The sequence below is a fragment of the Rhinopithecus bieti genome, unplaced genomic scaffold (genome assembly GCF_001698545.2).
Source record: "Rhinopithecus bieti isolate Rb0 unplaced genomic scaffold, ASM169854v2 scaffold_1234, whole genome shotgun sequence".
NCBI lineage: Eukaryota > Metazoa > Chordata > Mammalia > Primates > Cercopithecidae > Rhinopithecus > Rhinopithecus bieti.
The window spans coordinates 907,609-924,198 of record NW_016803318.1 but is presented as its reverse complement, the minus strand read 5'-3'; the positions used below and the strand labels follow the sequence as shown (position 1 = coordinate 924,198).

Below are 16,590 nucleotides of genomic sequence, written 5' to 3'. Positions count from 1 at the left end.
GAACTAGAGCTCTCTGTCTCCTCCAAGGGCAGGTCCAGAAGAAATGAGCTTGCTTCCAAACAGAGGGGAAGACTGTCCTAATAAGAAATTAAGAATAGAGTTCTAAAGGAGGAAGAAAGGCGCCTATTTCCTACTTTGTGGAGCTTTATAATGTAAATAGAAACATGTTTTGGACCTTTACATACGTTCTTATCCTACTGAAATAAGGACTTAACTAAGGCGAAGGGTGAGTTGGAATGAATCGGTATTCCAAGCCTCAGGTCTAACAACCTAGTATTGTTGGCATTCTTTTTTTTTTTTTTTTTTTTTTTTTTGAGATGGAGTCTTGCTCCGTTGCCCAGGCTGAAGTGCAGTGGCGCGATCTCAGCCCACTGCAAGCTCCACCTTCCGGGTTCACGCTATTCTGCCACAGCCTCCCAGCTAGCTGGGACTACAGGCGTCTGCCACCACACCGAGCTAATTTTTTGTATTTTTTAGTAGAGACAGGGTTTCACTGTGTTAGCCAGGATGATCTGCATCTCCCGACTTCGTGATCTGCCCGCCTCGGCCTCCCAAAGTGCTGGGATTACAGGCGTGAGCCACCGTGCCCTGCCACATTGTTGGCATTCTTGCCATAGCTTTGGTTCTACTTTGTCAAATTCAGCCCCCACTTACTGAGCACCTACTGTGTGCCAAGCACCCTCCAAGGCCTCACACTTGTTTTATATTCCAGACCTCCTAGTCGGCCTTTCTGAAGCACCATTAATTGTCTATATGGGCGTGCAATCCCCTTAATTCAACCTTAATTCGCCTGCTCTTCTCCAGCAGCTGATTTCTGACTCACAAACTCATACTCAAGTCAGCCATAACGCTGACGTACTTCCCTGGTGTGTGCGCTGAAGGATGGGTTGGAGGAGGTGACAGTGACACTGGTTCAGACATTGAAAGCCTCCTTAGGGTCTGGGCCTCCACCCTTGCACCTAGCAACCAGGGCCACAGAGATCATTAGCACAGTGCACTGATTTCCTTCTATTCCTCGGGTGCTGAGAAATGGAGGTAAATTAAAGAGAAGACTCGTATAAATAGGCCCCTTTAACAAGTGATCATATTCACACCCAGGAACCACAATAACAAATCAGAACAACAGAGAAACATAGCGCGCTAATGAGACCGGAAGGCTGTTTCAGTTTCTGGGCTCTGCTCGCTTGTGTTTTGAAAGGGCGAAGCAACTCAGTTGCAGGAATGTCCTGGGGGAGAAAATTCCACCAGGACGGACTATTATCAAGTTGTCACGGAGGAGGTGGGAAAAGGCTGCCAAAGACAGTCTGATTCGTAGACTGCTCTCAGAAGGAATCAGTGCTGGTTCTGATCAGAGCTCATCCTCTTTCATGCTGCCTGATTTTTTGAGAAATAATGCCCAGGGTTACACTGCATCGTTGCAAACTCACCAGCCAGCTCCAGTCAGAGCTAGAGACCCGGCAGGGGAGAGCAAATGTAATCTGACCCTACCACCTGCTGGCTGGCTGGCTGGAGGGCTGGCTGGAGGGCGGGTAGGGAAGGCAGGCCATGTTTGAGAATCTTTGTTGAGGCTTTGCTTCATCCTCCTCCCTCCCCCATCCTCCCACCGAATTGCTTATTCCTCTGGCAAAACCCTGATTCTCAGCGCCAAGCTTCTCCATGCATAAAATAAGGATGATAACATTTGTTTTCCACTTTTCCAGTGTCTTGTGAGACGTCATCTGCTAATATTTATAAAGCATCTCAAACTTCTTCAGTGAAAGGTGACAATCTGTAAGCACCTTGAACTGCCACTGACAAGTGACATTTATTGAGCCTGGACTTCGGATCAGACCGTGTACCAGGTAATTTATATACATGGTATTCCATTCAGGCCTGGTATAACAGCCTGGCAAAGTAGGTGTTGCTATTCCTGTCTGGCAAAGAAAAGGAAACCCAGAAATGTCAAGTAACCTTGCCTAAATGCACACAGTTAAAAGAGTCATGATTGAGTCTGATTCAGATTTCCCAATACGTGGCTCAGCCTCTCTCATACACTTTGCTTTGAATCTCCTTGGATTGTCTGTTCATCTATCCAATGAGCCACTATGTGCCAGGCATTCTTTCCCTATTTTTCATCATCTACCCTTTTTCTATGTCTCTGTGTTTACCTATCTGTTTCTACGTGTCTTTCTCCAATTTTTGTCTCTGATACACACACACACACACACACACACACACACACACACACACACCCTGAGCCAGGTGGAGACCAGTGTTCTCAGTGTTCTCATCCTATAGCCCAGTTATGGGTCACCCAGCTTTTCTGGGCCGATGCCACAAGACTTATTACCCTCCACTAGCAGGGGCAGCCCCATCTCTTGGCACAACTCCCAGGGGCCCCCGTACCTGGCGCTGCTGAGGGACCCAGTTCATCTACCTGAAACTGAGTGAGCTTTCCTTGGCAAATTCTGAAGAAGTTTTCTCATTCATTGTTTGCTACCATTCATTTGACAATAAATTGCTTTGTGGCAGCTCTTCCATTGTTGCCTTAAACAACTGTTCAGCACTTAAATTTTTCTCATGTTTATGTCTTGTTCCTGGAAGCAAGAGTCGTGTCTTATGTCTCTGTTTCATCTGCAGTCCCCACATGCTTGACACGTGAGAGGCATTCAAGAAACATTTGTTGATTTTATATTCAGCTTCCTCCCCTTCCTGGGAATGGGTCTGCCTAATTACCCTTCCTGACAAATTCTGTGCCTTGCTATATATTTCTATCTCCCCGTACCCCATCCTTTCTTTCTATTTTTATTTTTTTCATTCCTTCCTCTCCTCAGTTAACTAGGCAGAAGTCATGGAGTTATGTGTATTTGTTAAATTATCTTCCTTGGGTCCTATAGGTGGAAAGAAAACCAGATTTTCTGACAATCTGAGTTTGAGTCACTATGTGACAACCGAGTTTACTGGCTGTATGACCTCAGCCTAACTACTGAACTCGTCTGAAAATCCACTTCTCCCACAATTGTTATCTCCAGGTCTTCCTCATCTCAGACCATGCTCCTAAAAGTCTTGCAAAGGTCATACCTTTGCAAAGGTCATCAATGTCCTACCTACAGCCAAATCCAATAGACTATTTTCAGCCTTTTTGTTTTGACCTCAGCACATTTGTCTTTGTTTATTTATGTATTTATTTTTTGCAGAGACAAGGTCTCAGTTTGTTGCCCAGTCTGGTCTTGAATTCCTGGCCTCAAATGATCCGCCCATCTCAGTCTCCCAAAGTGCTGAGATTACAGGCGTGAGCCACTTCACCTGGCCCATTTGTCCTTATTGACCAGTTTTCCCTTGTCTCAACACTATTCCCCCATGCCATCACCTTCATCTCATGTTCTTCTGACTTCTCTAGTTGCTGCTTTTTTTCATTATCATTCTTCTTACTAAAACATGAGCTAACCTTAACTGATGCTTACTATGTGCCAGAATTGCCATAAACTTTCTAGGTACTGCTCCATAAGGTAGGTGCTATTATTGCCCCTGTTAGAGATGAAAAGACCATGGCTCAGAGAGGTGACCTAACTTGCCCAGAGACATATGGCCAGAACATATTTTCTCAACAGAACAACATGCTTCTTCAACTCCTTTATGGGTTCTCCTTCTCTTCTTTTTACTTTTGAAGTTCCTTGGAGCTCTATCCTGGGCCTGTTTCTCCTCTGTCTACTCTCCCTGGCAATCTCAGCTACTTCTTTGTCTTTAATAACCAACCATGTGGCAATAGTTCCATATTGCCATCTTCAGCCCATGCTCCTCTCCTGAGATCCAGATCTTTGTCTTCAACTACTTACTGGACAGTGACACACGATGTTTCCAACATGACATGTCTTAAACTGCATTAGTCATCTCTCCCTCAAAACCTGCTTTTCCTCTCAGGCTTCCTACCTCAGTAAAGTCACATGAGCCATCCACCAACTGTCCAAGTGAGAAAGCTCAATGTCATCTTCTTTACCTCTCATTCATCCTTCTTAACATGGCTTACAAGACCCTTCAAGACTTGGTTCCTTCCTCTTTCCAGTTTCATTTCTTTTGATTCATCCCTGACATTCTTCATCCAGCTGTGATCACCGCAGTGTGGTTCCTAGAGTAAGGCAAATTCACTTGCTTGCTTTCTCTGACTTTCTCTGATCTTCTCATGTCTGGGTCTTCAATAAATTGTACCTCTAGCTGTAACATGCTTCCATCCCTTGCCCCTCACCTAGCTCATCTTTACTTACTATTCAGTCTCATCTTAAATGTCACGTCTTTTGAAAATACTTGCCTACACCATCTCAGGTCTTCCTGCTGGCTGTGCCCAGCTACCCTTATGTACCGAAACATAATCCCGTCACATGGCAATTACTTTTCAACTGTTGATATAGTCTTGTCCATTGTAGTATCTCGAGTATCCAGCACAGTGCCTTGTGCATAAAAGGCTCTCAAAATATGATGAACAAATGAATGAATTATAGAGTTAGCTAAAACTACTTCTCAGTATTATTAGGTAACTGTGGAAATTACAAGATAATATGTGTGATTATACCTTGTAAACTGTAAAATTCTAGAAGACACTCCATAATGATAAAATTATGCATGGTTGATCTCTCACACTTTTCCAGATTCCTCATCCTCTTTCTGGACCTACTATCTCCTCAACAGCCAAGAGATCTTGATGTATCAAAGCCCCATCAGGGGACTCCAGCTGAGATTCGCCCCAGATTCTCTCACTTTGAGGCTCCTTTCTGATCCAGGAGCTACTTAGGTAAGTTGTCTTCCGTATCATCTGTCAGTTCCAGGCTGAACTTGGCTCAATCAGCAGCTACTGCCAAAACCACTCTTCCATACCTATACCTCTGCTCTGGTCCAATCCAATTTGGTTCTTTAAGCTGATTCTCCCCACTCACTTTACCCTCTAATCTGCCAAGACACTTAGTGACTACCTTTGCACTGAGAATTAGCCTCTTGCCCTACCACCCCAATGGACCCTCTTGCTTTCACTTGCTACAGAAACTTTACGAGAGATGGACATCCTAACCTAAGGTTTTCCTGGCCATAGAGAAGCTGATTTGGAGAAGATTAAGATGTTGATAGGTTTTTAAAGCAAACCCTCAATGAGTCGACTACTGAGTGAGGGAGGTTGACATGGGTATGAGAAAAGGGAGACAAGGAGAAACAAGGAGTATCTATGGAGCTACAAGATTTGTTGTGGGAGGAGGAGCATGAATTTGATCCTCCCTGATGATGCACTGTTCTCTCAGTGACAGCCCATCTCTCCAAAAGCAGGGTAACTTCTCTGGCTGGCTCCCAGAGAATGGGTGTCCCATTCTCAACCAGCATCACCTAAGACACACTTGGAAACAGGGTTGCTTATCCAGAACCATCCCTGAGTTTAGAGGCCCAAATCGGGGATAATCTCAGTAGTTTTTTCAATCACCACCAGGGGTATGTTTTGGAAAGTCAATCACTGTATCAGTTAGTGGTTTCAAATTATAAAATCAACCACAATTGCAACAGCAAAAACCTCTGGTTCATTCACATAAAGAGTGTGTGTAGACGGGCCTTCTTTTCTACTTCAACACCTGCTCCTTAGACTCACCCCCTTTGTGACTTCTTGAAAAGTGCCTTGGGTGTTCATTAACCTGATGTAACCAATACAAATATGTTAGAGGAAATCACTCAACATGATCTGCCCTGGACCATGCTTGCCAGAGAAGGACAAGCTCTTAATACTATAGGAGATTGTTCATCTAAAAAATCTAAACACTGGAAGCATCCAAGGACTGTTTATAAGCTAAATTTATTTTCTTTTTTTAGGCAATAAGTTCGTGTGGAATTAACATATCTAAATTCCAGAGAAAGTGCTGATTGGACATTCAAGGTGAACAGTCCTCCCTTACAGTCCCTGAGCTCAGGCACTTTCCCTTCCCTCAGGCCCTTAACGTCTCTCTCCCTTAAAGGCTCTCCTTCCCTTCTGGCTTCTGGTGCAGCACCTCTTTCTACCACACACCCCCATCCTCGGCCCAGCACAGCACTGCTTCTAAAACACTCAAGGTGCTAAACTTACCTGCACCTTTGTGTGTTTTTACTGCGTAATTTAAGGAAGTGACAGAACTGTCATAATGTGTGAGTTTAAGTCTCTGAGTTTTAAATTCAACACAGAAGAAAAACAAGGGGCTCATGAAGATGAGAAAGGTAGCAGACACATTTTGTAATTTTTCAAGGTATTACTCTTGGAGCCTTATTTTTTTCCTCCTCCTGAAATCCTTGCATAACAACTAGATAGAATGATGAGCAGTGGCACCTTGGAAGGCAGCCAGTCTCACAGTATTAGAGAGATAATATAATTTTAGAACTGGAGGGGACCTCAGACCTGATTTAGTCCAACATTCTCATGTTAAGATTAGGACAGTGGGGCCCAGGGAAGTGTTGGGATTCGCTCAAGGTCGCATAGGGGATTTAGTTGAGCAAAAGCCCTCTGGGCACCCAAGGCCATACTATCCAGATTTAGGCAGGGCTTGACTGGCAGCAACCGGGCCTGTGCAGAGAGCCAGAGGGAGGCAGTGGTAAAGAAAATGAGGCTGCAGGGTGCTGGGGGAAAAGAAACCAGGAAGGATCGCAGAGGAAGATGCCTTTGAAGCGCAATTTCAAACCAAGTGGTCAAGTTTGCAACATTCGGAGCATGAAGGTTACCAGATGGGCCTGGGATGGGCAGCAATCAGGCACTGGGGGATTCACTGGGAGTCAAGGCAACCGTAAGAAGCTGAATCAAAGACACTGATGTGAAAACCACACAGGGCTCTCCATATAGTGTGGCTACAGCTGCAAACTCAAGGACAGTGTTTAAATTGACGGGTGTGTGGATAAGACTTTTGGTCAGGGCCGGGTGCGGTGGCTCATGCCTGTAATCCCAGCACTTTGGGAGGACAAGGCCGGCGGATCACGAGGTCAGGAGATCGAGACCATCCTGGCTAACACAGTGAAACCCCGTCTCTACTAAAAATACAAAAAATTAGATGGGCGTGGTGGCGGGTGCCCATAGTCCCAGCTAGTCGGGAGGCTGAGGCAGGAGAATGGCGCAAACCTGGGAGGCGGAGCTTGCAGTGAGCCGAGATCATGCCACTACACCCCAGGCTGGGTGACAGAGTGAGACTCCATCTCAAAAAAAAAAAAAAAAATGACTTTTGATCAGCATCAGTCACCTCAGGCAGGTCCCTGAATCACAGCCAAACCTAGATGAGTGGTATTATTGACGATGATAATGGGAGGATGAATGGTGGCTATGACTGCCTACTGCAATCAACCTTTAGGATGACCGGAAATTCTGATTTGGCCAGCATTTGGCCCAGATAGCAATGTCCCCAAGACACAGTGATCACTGTGAACAGAAGCAGCTTCCATGACAAAGGCCACATACACAGCCCTGTGATCGAGGAGACCACTTTGTCATGGGTCAGAGCTCAGGTTAACACAGGCCTTTGGGGGTGTGGGGGATGGAGACAGTGAGGAGAGCACAGAGCTGGAGAACGGAGAGAACTGAATTGACTATTTTCAAATCTTATGGATTCAGAAGCTGTCAATGGGGCAGTAGCAAAACATTCGTGCCACTGATACTAAAATGGCAAATCTCTCAACAATTTTATTGCCAGTATATTCAGAAGGTTTTGTCACAAATCTTGAGTAAGTGACTTAACTTTGCTATGTGTCAGGCTAAATCAATGCAATGCAAAAACATCTGGATGAAAATGAAGCATCTCTGTCAGTTGTCTAGGTGTTTTGTCTACCTGACATCAAACAGCTGGATTCTTGTAAACATTTGGATGACGCACTGAATTTTTCATTTTTCATTCAGATCACAAAATCATAGACTCTCCAGCTTGGCAGGAACTTAAAGGTCATCTAATCCCTGATATTTGGCATAGCCTCAAATGACCTATTTTGTATTATCACGCAAATCAAACACTAAGATAGGGGTATGTGTTCTGTCTAATTATACACATTGTATCTCATTTAAAAACGTTTATTTTAACATTCGGTTCTCCTTGGCTGTTTAATTGAACTGTAAATAAATCATTTACAGGGGAAACTAGATTATTATATGTATAAAAATACAATGAAATCCTGTAATTAGGCCAGACCTGATTTACAAAAAAAGAGAAAAAAACTATAGGTGTGTAAATGCGTGTGAACTTTGGTGCTATGTTCCACACAAAACCAAGAGGCTGTGTGAGTTACCGTCACTCATAGAGCTACCTGCTTAGTTTCACAAGGAGAGCAGTTTGCAAAGAAGTTTGCTTTACCTCTTTTTCACTCCTTACTTATTCCTGCCATTTAACAAGCTCACACCAGGTGTCTGTTTCTAGACTAAGACAAGCAAAGTAAGGGCAAAGGCCTGTGAAATTCATTAACTCCAGAGATCTGTTTCAGCATCTGAATCTTTCTCATCCAGATGGCCAAGGCTTCATCCCACCCCAACCCCCTTTCATATTCAGAGAGTTCCTTTAAAAACATTCACCCAATCACAGCTTCATAGAGAACACAGCTAAGGAAGCTTTCTTACCCATAGATTCAGCTCCTGGTCTAAAGTATGTTTTTAATTTCCCTGAAAGTCTGCATGGAGTTTTTCATTTTTTACAAGTTGTTTTTTGAGCTATTGTCTCATGTATACTAGTAGGCAGCATAGAAATGGAGACAGCCAAATTAAGATACAGGAGCAAATAGGGAGTATTTTCCAAAACTAGATAATGTGTGCACGCTGAGTGAAAAAATGATAATCTGGGGAGAAAAAGTTAGAAGGTCCAGAAAAAGGAAGAAAGGGTGAAATGAGATGGTGAGTCAATGAGACAGGGAGATCTACGAGGACTGTTCTGGATGGCAGGAGATGTAGCAAAGAAGGTTCTTACATTTGCAGTGATGAAAGCTTATAATGGGCAAGGGGGAGGCATAGTAAATCAATCAGTCAGTCAGCCAGCAGCATGTGCCGGGTGCCCACAGTGTACAGAGCATTCTTGCTACTAATAACTGCAGGGCGTTATTGAGGTTGTAAAAGACCTTCCAAGATGAGCTTGAAAACTAGTGGAGGAGAACATCACAGAAAAACCACACCTCACTAAACTTCAGAGGAAACCAGAATCATATTGAATAATGAAGATGGCTATTACCTAAGCAGACATCAATACAGCCACATGCACAAAAAATAACTCAAGCAATCTAGCTAGTATAAGTTTAACATATATGTATGTCAGAGTTAACATTTATGGAGTGCTTACTATGCAGCAGACATTGTATTAAGCACTTTATACACATTACATCTTATATATGGGAGATGTGGACAAGCCTAGAAAATCTAAACATCATGTAATAGGCCTGTTCATTTTGGTATGAAATGAAATAAATGAAAGGATATGGGTAGAGATGTAAACACAGACTCCAGCATTCAAGGATTTGACATAACTAGCTGTGACTATTCATGGGCAACCCTTAAAGTAAAGGGGTTAAGTTGTAATTTTCTCAGATTTGGATTGACTTATGGTGGGCAATGACTCTCCTTCAGCTTTGGGTAGAGAATTGTTCACTGCTACTGTCTACATCTCAGTACACCTTGATTGTTCTATGTGTTTCATTGAGTTTGTCATTTTTTTTTTGAGACGGAGTTTCACTCTTGTCGCCCAGGCTGTAGTGCAGTGGCACGATCTCGGCTCACTGCAAGCTCCACCTCCCGGGTTCAAGTGATTCTCCTGCTTCAGCCTCCCCAGTAGCTAGGATTACAGGCGCCCGCCACCATGCCTGGCTAATTTTTTGTATGTTTAATAGAGACGGAGTTTCGCCACGTTGGGCAGGCTGATCTCAAACTCCTGACCTCAGGTGATCCGCCTGCCTCGGCCTCCCAAAGTGCAGGGATTACAGGTGTGAGCCACGGCGCCCAGCCAAGTCATCGTTCGTTTGAAGTTACGCGTTTCTGAATTATAGGGGTACAGTATAAACTATTGTTTAACCAACAGTTTGAAGATCTGCAAATGTCTTCAGAAGTATAAATATTCACAAATGGAAAGTGTCTCCTGACTTTAGAGAAATGCAGAAGTACCCCATTGGGTATGAATAAGTTCTCCAGAGTCTCTCTTTAATCTAGTTCTAGGGTAGGATAGAGGTGGAGCCAGAAGGGTCTGTGTCTGCAGTTGTGTCAGTGTTACCCTTCTTCAGCCTCCTGCACAGTGAGTGACCGCCAAGGATTATTCAGGGTTTGGGAATAGAGAATTGTAAAATGTATTTTAGATGGTCCAACCTTTTCTCAAAATCCTCTTCAAAGGAAAACTAGCCTCTTCCTCACCATTCCCTGCTGTGCTGAGGAAGAGGACCTGATGTTCCTTGAAGGAGAGTGGCCATTTCTATACCACAAGAGCCTACTCTGCCCTATGACTGGATGCCTGGCCAACCCCGGACATTAAGGCAGCAAGCAACCCCAGTACTGCACAAAGTTCTGCAGCAACAGAAGTGATGATTAAATAGGGCAGTGGATTCTCTTGGGAATGTGAACTGGGAAATTCCAAAAAACAATCAGTCAGTATTATGAGGAGTATCAGGAAGAACACAGAAGAGCAGCCAAGGCATGCTCGCAGTGAACAGCACGGAGATGAAGGGCCACCTCAGTGTTAGATGCTTCCAGTGGCCATGTAACATTTCACTCACCGGGAGGCCACTGCTGCCAGCTGCTCCTGTGATGTACCTCTCTCTCATTGCCACAGGTATGCTGCAACAAGCCCCCAGTGACTAAGGTAGCCTGAAGGAGTGTCAGTTCCTGGAAAACAAAAAATCACTGTACTGTCAGAGGTAGTCACTTAGTTAGTGCTACTCAAAGTGTGGTCCAAGGACCAGTGGAATCCATCACTGTTCCAGTGTGCAGAAATGAAGCATAGAAACAGAATAAGCATTTGGAAACCTTTAAATAGGAATTTGACCTTGCCCCAGCATCCAATTTTATGTCTGTTAAATCTAACAATAAAAAGTTGAGCTTGCATTGCGTAAGTCTATGGGAGTTTTTTTCACTTCATTTTCCTAATAATTTATTTTTATTGTGTTTTATGAAAGCATCGGTCAGTATGTGAAGGACTGTCACGTATTTTAAATACTGTCAAATATTTAAAAACTGGTGCTTCACAACCGACAGTTTGAGGAGCACTGATCTAGTCCCGTTTACAAACGTGATTTCTTGACCCATTCGTGGGTAGTAATCCGTTAAGGCGTCACAAAATTAATTTGTGTGGATACCAGCATTAACAAAAGAATAGAATAAAAAGTATCAGGGTACATTGCATGAATTCAGGGTTAAATACTTTTTTGTGAAATTTTTATATTAGAAAGTATATGCAAATACATATACACATACACACTTCTATATTTTTGCATGTACACAAAACAGAAAAAGGAACCTGGGATGCCCATGTTTTGTTGTAAATGATACTTCTGCTTTTCCAATAGTTGTAAGGAAAATGTCTGCACATCTTTGGAAAACTATGTGTTGTCCATCGCACACCCTTCTGCTATCTTTTATCTGATTTGGATTCTATGGGAGCTATTTCACAACTTTGTAAACTGTAACTAGCTGATAGCATTGCAAAATAATTGTTGTCTGTAAACATTCAAGTTTTGTCCCTCTGGTAGAGGTTCAATTGACTCCCACTCCCTCTGTGGAAAAAGTCAGTTTTGCCCTTTTTTTGTGCATTCATTTCAATATTCTTGATCTATACATGTTCTTTGTATTCTCTTTTGAGCCAGTTAGTCATAATATCTGCCCAGTTCTTTCACTGATTGAGTTATACAAAATCTCTAACATATGTTCATGTTCAATCTGTATGAGTCATGATTCTATCTTTTTTTTTTTGAAAATTACCTTTTAACGTAGGTCACAGTAGAGTTTTCATGCATCAGGTGGCAGTGTTTGTTCAAACTTAGGTCAACTGATCAAATGGGATACCTCGACAGGAAGGCAAGCCTGGATCCCTAGCAAGGCAGAGGGACTTCCTGGTTTAACTCTGTGCTGTTGCCTAGAGGAATCAAACGGAAGGGGAAAATTTTATTGTGAAAGACCACATGCCAGCAATGATTTTAATTGCTGCTCTGTAAGATCCCTCCCACGTTTTGTTCCCATGATGTTTGAAATACACACCTCTTTTACTACAGCTCAGAAAAATCTGAAGATACAAATGAATGTGGACTACGCAAATTAGAAGTACAAGGTCTCAGACATAGCAAGAAAGAACACCAGCCTGAGAATCAAAAATTTAGGTTCTAGGCCCAACTTGATCCCTAATTAGCTGTATGATTTGATTTTAAGCATGTTGACTTAGCTTCTCTGGGCCTCATATTCTTTATCTGTACATTGATTTACCTTAAGCTGGTAGCTTTCAATTTCTTTTCAGGCACAACAACTTTTCTTTTTTTCAAAAGAAAGATTGCACACAGTTTTAATGTGCGAAACAAGATAACAACTCTGGTTTAGTAGGGTGTCTGCTTGGTTTCAACTCCTCCACTATGGTGGCCTCTAATCATAGGGGCCCCTCAGAATTCTGAGGATTCCATGACGCACAGTCTGAGAAGCATGGAATCCAAGAACACTAACACTCTTCCTAATGCTGCGATGTTGCAGTCAATTACTTTGTCTCTGGCTTAAGAGCATTCAAAATCTTTTCCAAGTTGTTCCACCCTTTCCTTCCTTGCCCCATCCCCACCCTGTTGACTATCTCCAATTTTAGCTCTGACCTTTAAAGTCCTTGTTCTAGCTTCAGTTCCTTCAACTGCTGGGATCCACCCCATAGCTTTGGTCCAAAACTAAACGTATGGGATGTATTCCACTGTATTCTAATGATCTGTTTAATTATCTGCTTCCCCCACCAGACTGAATTCCCTGAGAGTGGAAGTCTTGTCTTCTCACCTTTGTCTCCCAGGTCCAGTGCCATGACTCGCCCTCTTCTCTATTCTCAGTTCATGTTCAATCTGTATGAGTCATGATTCTATCTTTTTTTTTTTTTTGAAAATTACCTTTTAACGTAAGTCACAGTAGAGTTTTCATGCATCAGGTGGCAGTGTTTGTTCAAACTTAGGTCAACTGATCAAATGGGATACCTCGACAGGAAGGCAAGCCTGGATCCCTAGCAAGGCAGAGGGACTTCCTGGTTTAACTTTGTGCTGTTGCCTAGAGGAATCAAAAGGAAGGGGAAAATTTTATTGTGAAAGACCACATGCCAGCAATGATTTTAACTGTTGCTCTGTAAGATCCCTCCCACGTTTTGTTCCCATGATGTTTGAAATACACACCTCTTTTACTACAGCTCAGAAAAATCTGAAGATACAAATGAATGTGGACTATGCAAATTAGAACTCACACACTGTCTGAGTTCTCTCCTCTACCCTACCTATGTATGTTCTACTCAGATCTCTCTCCTCAATTTTAGCCTCTCATGTACAACTACTTTCCAGACAATTCCACTTTGGGTAGCTCATAGGCTCTTCAAAAGCAACACATCCAGTTCTATAGCTTCCATTCAGAATCTTCACCTTCTCCTAAAGTCCTATCTCAAGGAAAGATGCTGCAATCTACCTGCTGCCCAAGCCAGAAATCCTTGACACCTTACTTTCTTTCATTTCCACTTCCACATCCAACCCTTTAATTCCACCTCCTACTATTTCTGAATCCAGCTACACTTTTTTTAGAGATGGAGTCTTGCTATGTTGTCCACACTAGATTTAAGTGATCCCCCTGTCTCAGCCTCCTGAAGAGCTGGAGCTACACGTGTGTGCCACAGCACCAATGATCTATGTCTTTCCATTTCCACGACTGTTGCCCAGGTTAAGATCACATGGTTAATAACAGATCATTTTGATGGTGCTTCCAAGGTGCCAACTTGGAACATTAGATCCTTCAATGTGCATATCTGCTCTGGTTATTACTGTAGCCCCATTTTATCATTAAGGAAACTGAAGTTTAAAGAGAATAAATAATTTACCCAAGCTGGTAAGTGTTGGAGCTGAGAATTTAGTCCCTTTCTCTCCAATGCCAATACTCCAGCCCTTAACTGTAATATTGCAACTGAAATATTAACTGATGTTGTATCCCTACTATCAGCTTTGCCTTCTAAGTCTTTTATTCCCATTCTACAGCCCAGGGATTTTTAAGAAATAGTGATCTTACTGTGTCCGGAATTTACTCCTTCTGGTGGGTTCTGTTACAGTTCTTAAAGATAGTGTGTCCGGAGTTTGTTCCTTCAGACGTTCAGATGTGTCCGGAGTTTCTTCCTTCCAGTGGGTACGTGGTCTCACTGACTCGAGGAATGAAGCCACATACCCTCGCAGTGTTATAGCTCTTAGAGGGGCGAATCCGGAGTTGTTTGTTCCTCCCGGTGGGTTCGTGGTCTCACTGACTTCAGGAATGAAGCCACAGAGCCTGGCGGTGAGTGTTAGCGTTCATAGGCCTCATTCGGGCGCGAAGAGTGAGCAAGATTTATTATGGAGAGCGAAAAAACAAGGCTTCCACCCGGAAACGACCCCCAGCAGGTTGCAGCTGCTGGTTAGCTGGGTGCCTGCTGGGGGGGGGGGGGGCCCAGCTTTTTATGCCCTCATTCGTGTCCCCGCCCACATCCTGCTGATTGGTCCATTTTACCAGAGAGCTGATTGTGGTTCATTTTACAGAGTGCTGATTGGTCCATTTTTACAGAGTGCATTTACAATCTTTTAGCTAGACGCAGAGCACTGATTGGTGTGTTTACAATCCTCTAGCTAGACAGAAAAGTTCTCCAAGTCCCCCACTCCCCCAGAAATGTCCAGCTGGCTTCACCTCTCATTATCATGTGTTGTCCACTTAAAATTCTTCATTATTTTTCCTTTGCCCAGGGATACAATAGAAATGTGTTAATATCTCACTACGCCCTTCATTATCTGTGTCTGGTGTCTTTTCTTGCTACTCTCACCCTTGGCTTCAGTCATACTGAACCATTTATGATATGGGGGGCATATATTACAGTATTTTCCTTTCATCCTCAATATCTTATTTTTCCTCTGCTTGAGAAATTCTTTATTTCCCCAAACTCTTTACCCAGCCAGCTCCTAGTTATACTTCAGTTCTCAGCTCAGAAATGTTCAACTGTAAGAAACACTCTGTGCCTATTGCTGTTCCCAGAGCACCGTGTATCTTCTGAAGCTACCATTGTGACTCTACATTATAAATGCTTGTGTATTTGTCCGTATCCTCCCCCAGTACAAGCTCCCAGAGGGAGACTACTTTTGATTTATTCAGCATTGCCTGTTGTCTTAACTTGGGTTCCTTAGAAGCAGACACTGAGATGAGAATTCTTACTCAAGTGATTTACTGAGGGTGAAATTCATATGAGTGAGGGAAACTGGATAGGGCTGGAGAGATCAATCAAGCTGTGGGTCTAGCCTCAGCCTGATTCCAGGGGGCACTTTGGAGCTTGAATGACATCACAGAGTCAGCCCACTTGAGACAAGGGGACTGCGCTTTTATTCCCATCCCTAACAACCGGACATTGGCTGCAAGCTGCCCCTAGAGTGTGTGTGTGTGTATGTGTGTGTGGTGGGGGGATGAAGGTAGCATAACCTCCCAGGCATCCAGGCATCACTGGGGGGAGTGCTTCCCTGCTGCAGGGCTCCAGAGAAGGGTGCAAGTGTGAGTCCTTAGTAGCTGGGGGATGGGTGCTCCGCCAGACAGCAGGTATCTACTACATACCCCAGCCGCTAGAAAATGTCCTACCACATCACACTCAATACATGCCAAAGAAAGAAATGATAGAACTTTTTCAACCACCTATTTCTCATTTATTCCCGGCTGAATGATTTTTCTAGTAGATTAGATTCTCTAATATTCCCAATCTTGATTTTTTTTTTAAAGTCTCTCAATTTTCTTCCACCTTTCCTAAACACTAATCACTTTATAAGATTTCCAAACTTGGGTAACTCTAGTTTCTCAGCTCACGTGCTTCATTAAGTTCTAGACAAACATGAGCACGGCCATTAATATTTCTACAACTTAATTAGTTGAGGTCTGACTGGTTACTGGTCAGAATGTACACATCTTCTCAAATTGAGTGGGACTTATGGGGAGAAGGTTTCTGTCAATTATGGGAAAATTTGATTTTTAAAAAATTAATTTTTTGTTTTGTTTTGTTTTGAAACGGAGTCTCGCTCTGTCCCCGAGGCTGGAGTGGAGTGGCATGATCTCAGCTCACTGCAAGCTCCGCCTCCCGGGTTCACGCCATTATCCTGCCTCAGCCTCCCCACTAGCTGGGACTACAGGCGCCCGCCACCACGACAGGCTAATTTTTTGCATTTTTAGCAGAGACAGGGTTTCACTGTGTTAGCCAGGATGGTCTCGATCTCCTGACCTTGTGATCCACCCACCTTGGCCTCCCAAAGTGCTGGGATTACAGGCGTGAGCCACCGTGCCCAGCCTGGAAAATTTGATTTTTAAACAATTTGTCTAGAACAATTTACTCCAAAATATCTACCTATATACCTTGGGGGTCGACCCAGAGAGATCTGTGAATTCTCTGTAATCCATGAATACATGTTCCAGGCTGTGTG

The 16,590-nt window shown here is 43.4% G+C and overlaps 1 long non-coding RNA gene across 1 annotated transcript in view; it reads right to left on the bottom strand.

The window, feature by feature from the left end:
- The window catches only part of LOC108531358 (uncharacterized), a 76,002-nt gene extending 61,492 nt beyond the window's left edge, over positions 1-14,510 (bottom strand). Inside the window, exons 1-4 of the long non-coding RNA XR_001886147.1 lie at positions 14,186-14,510; positions 13,036-13,189; positions 11,888-12,041; positions 10,687-10,795 (exon numbers count right to left, since the gene is read on the bottom strand). This is a non-coding gene — a long non-coding RNA (uncharacterized LOC108531358). The remainder of the gene's footprint in view (positions 1-10,686; positions 10,796-11,887; positions 12,042-13,035; positions 13,190-14,185) is intronic.
- Positions 14,511-16,590: the final 2,080 nt, after the last annotated feature.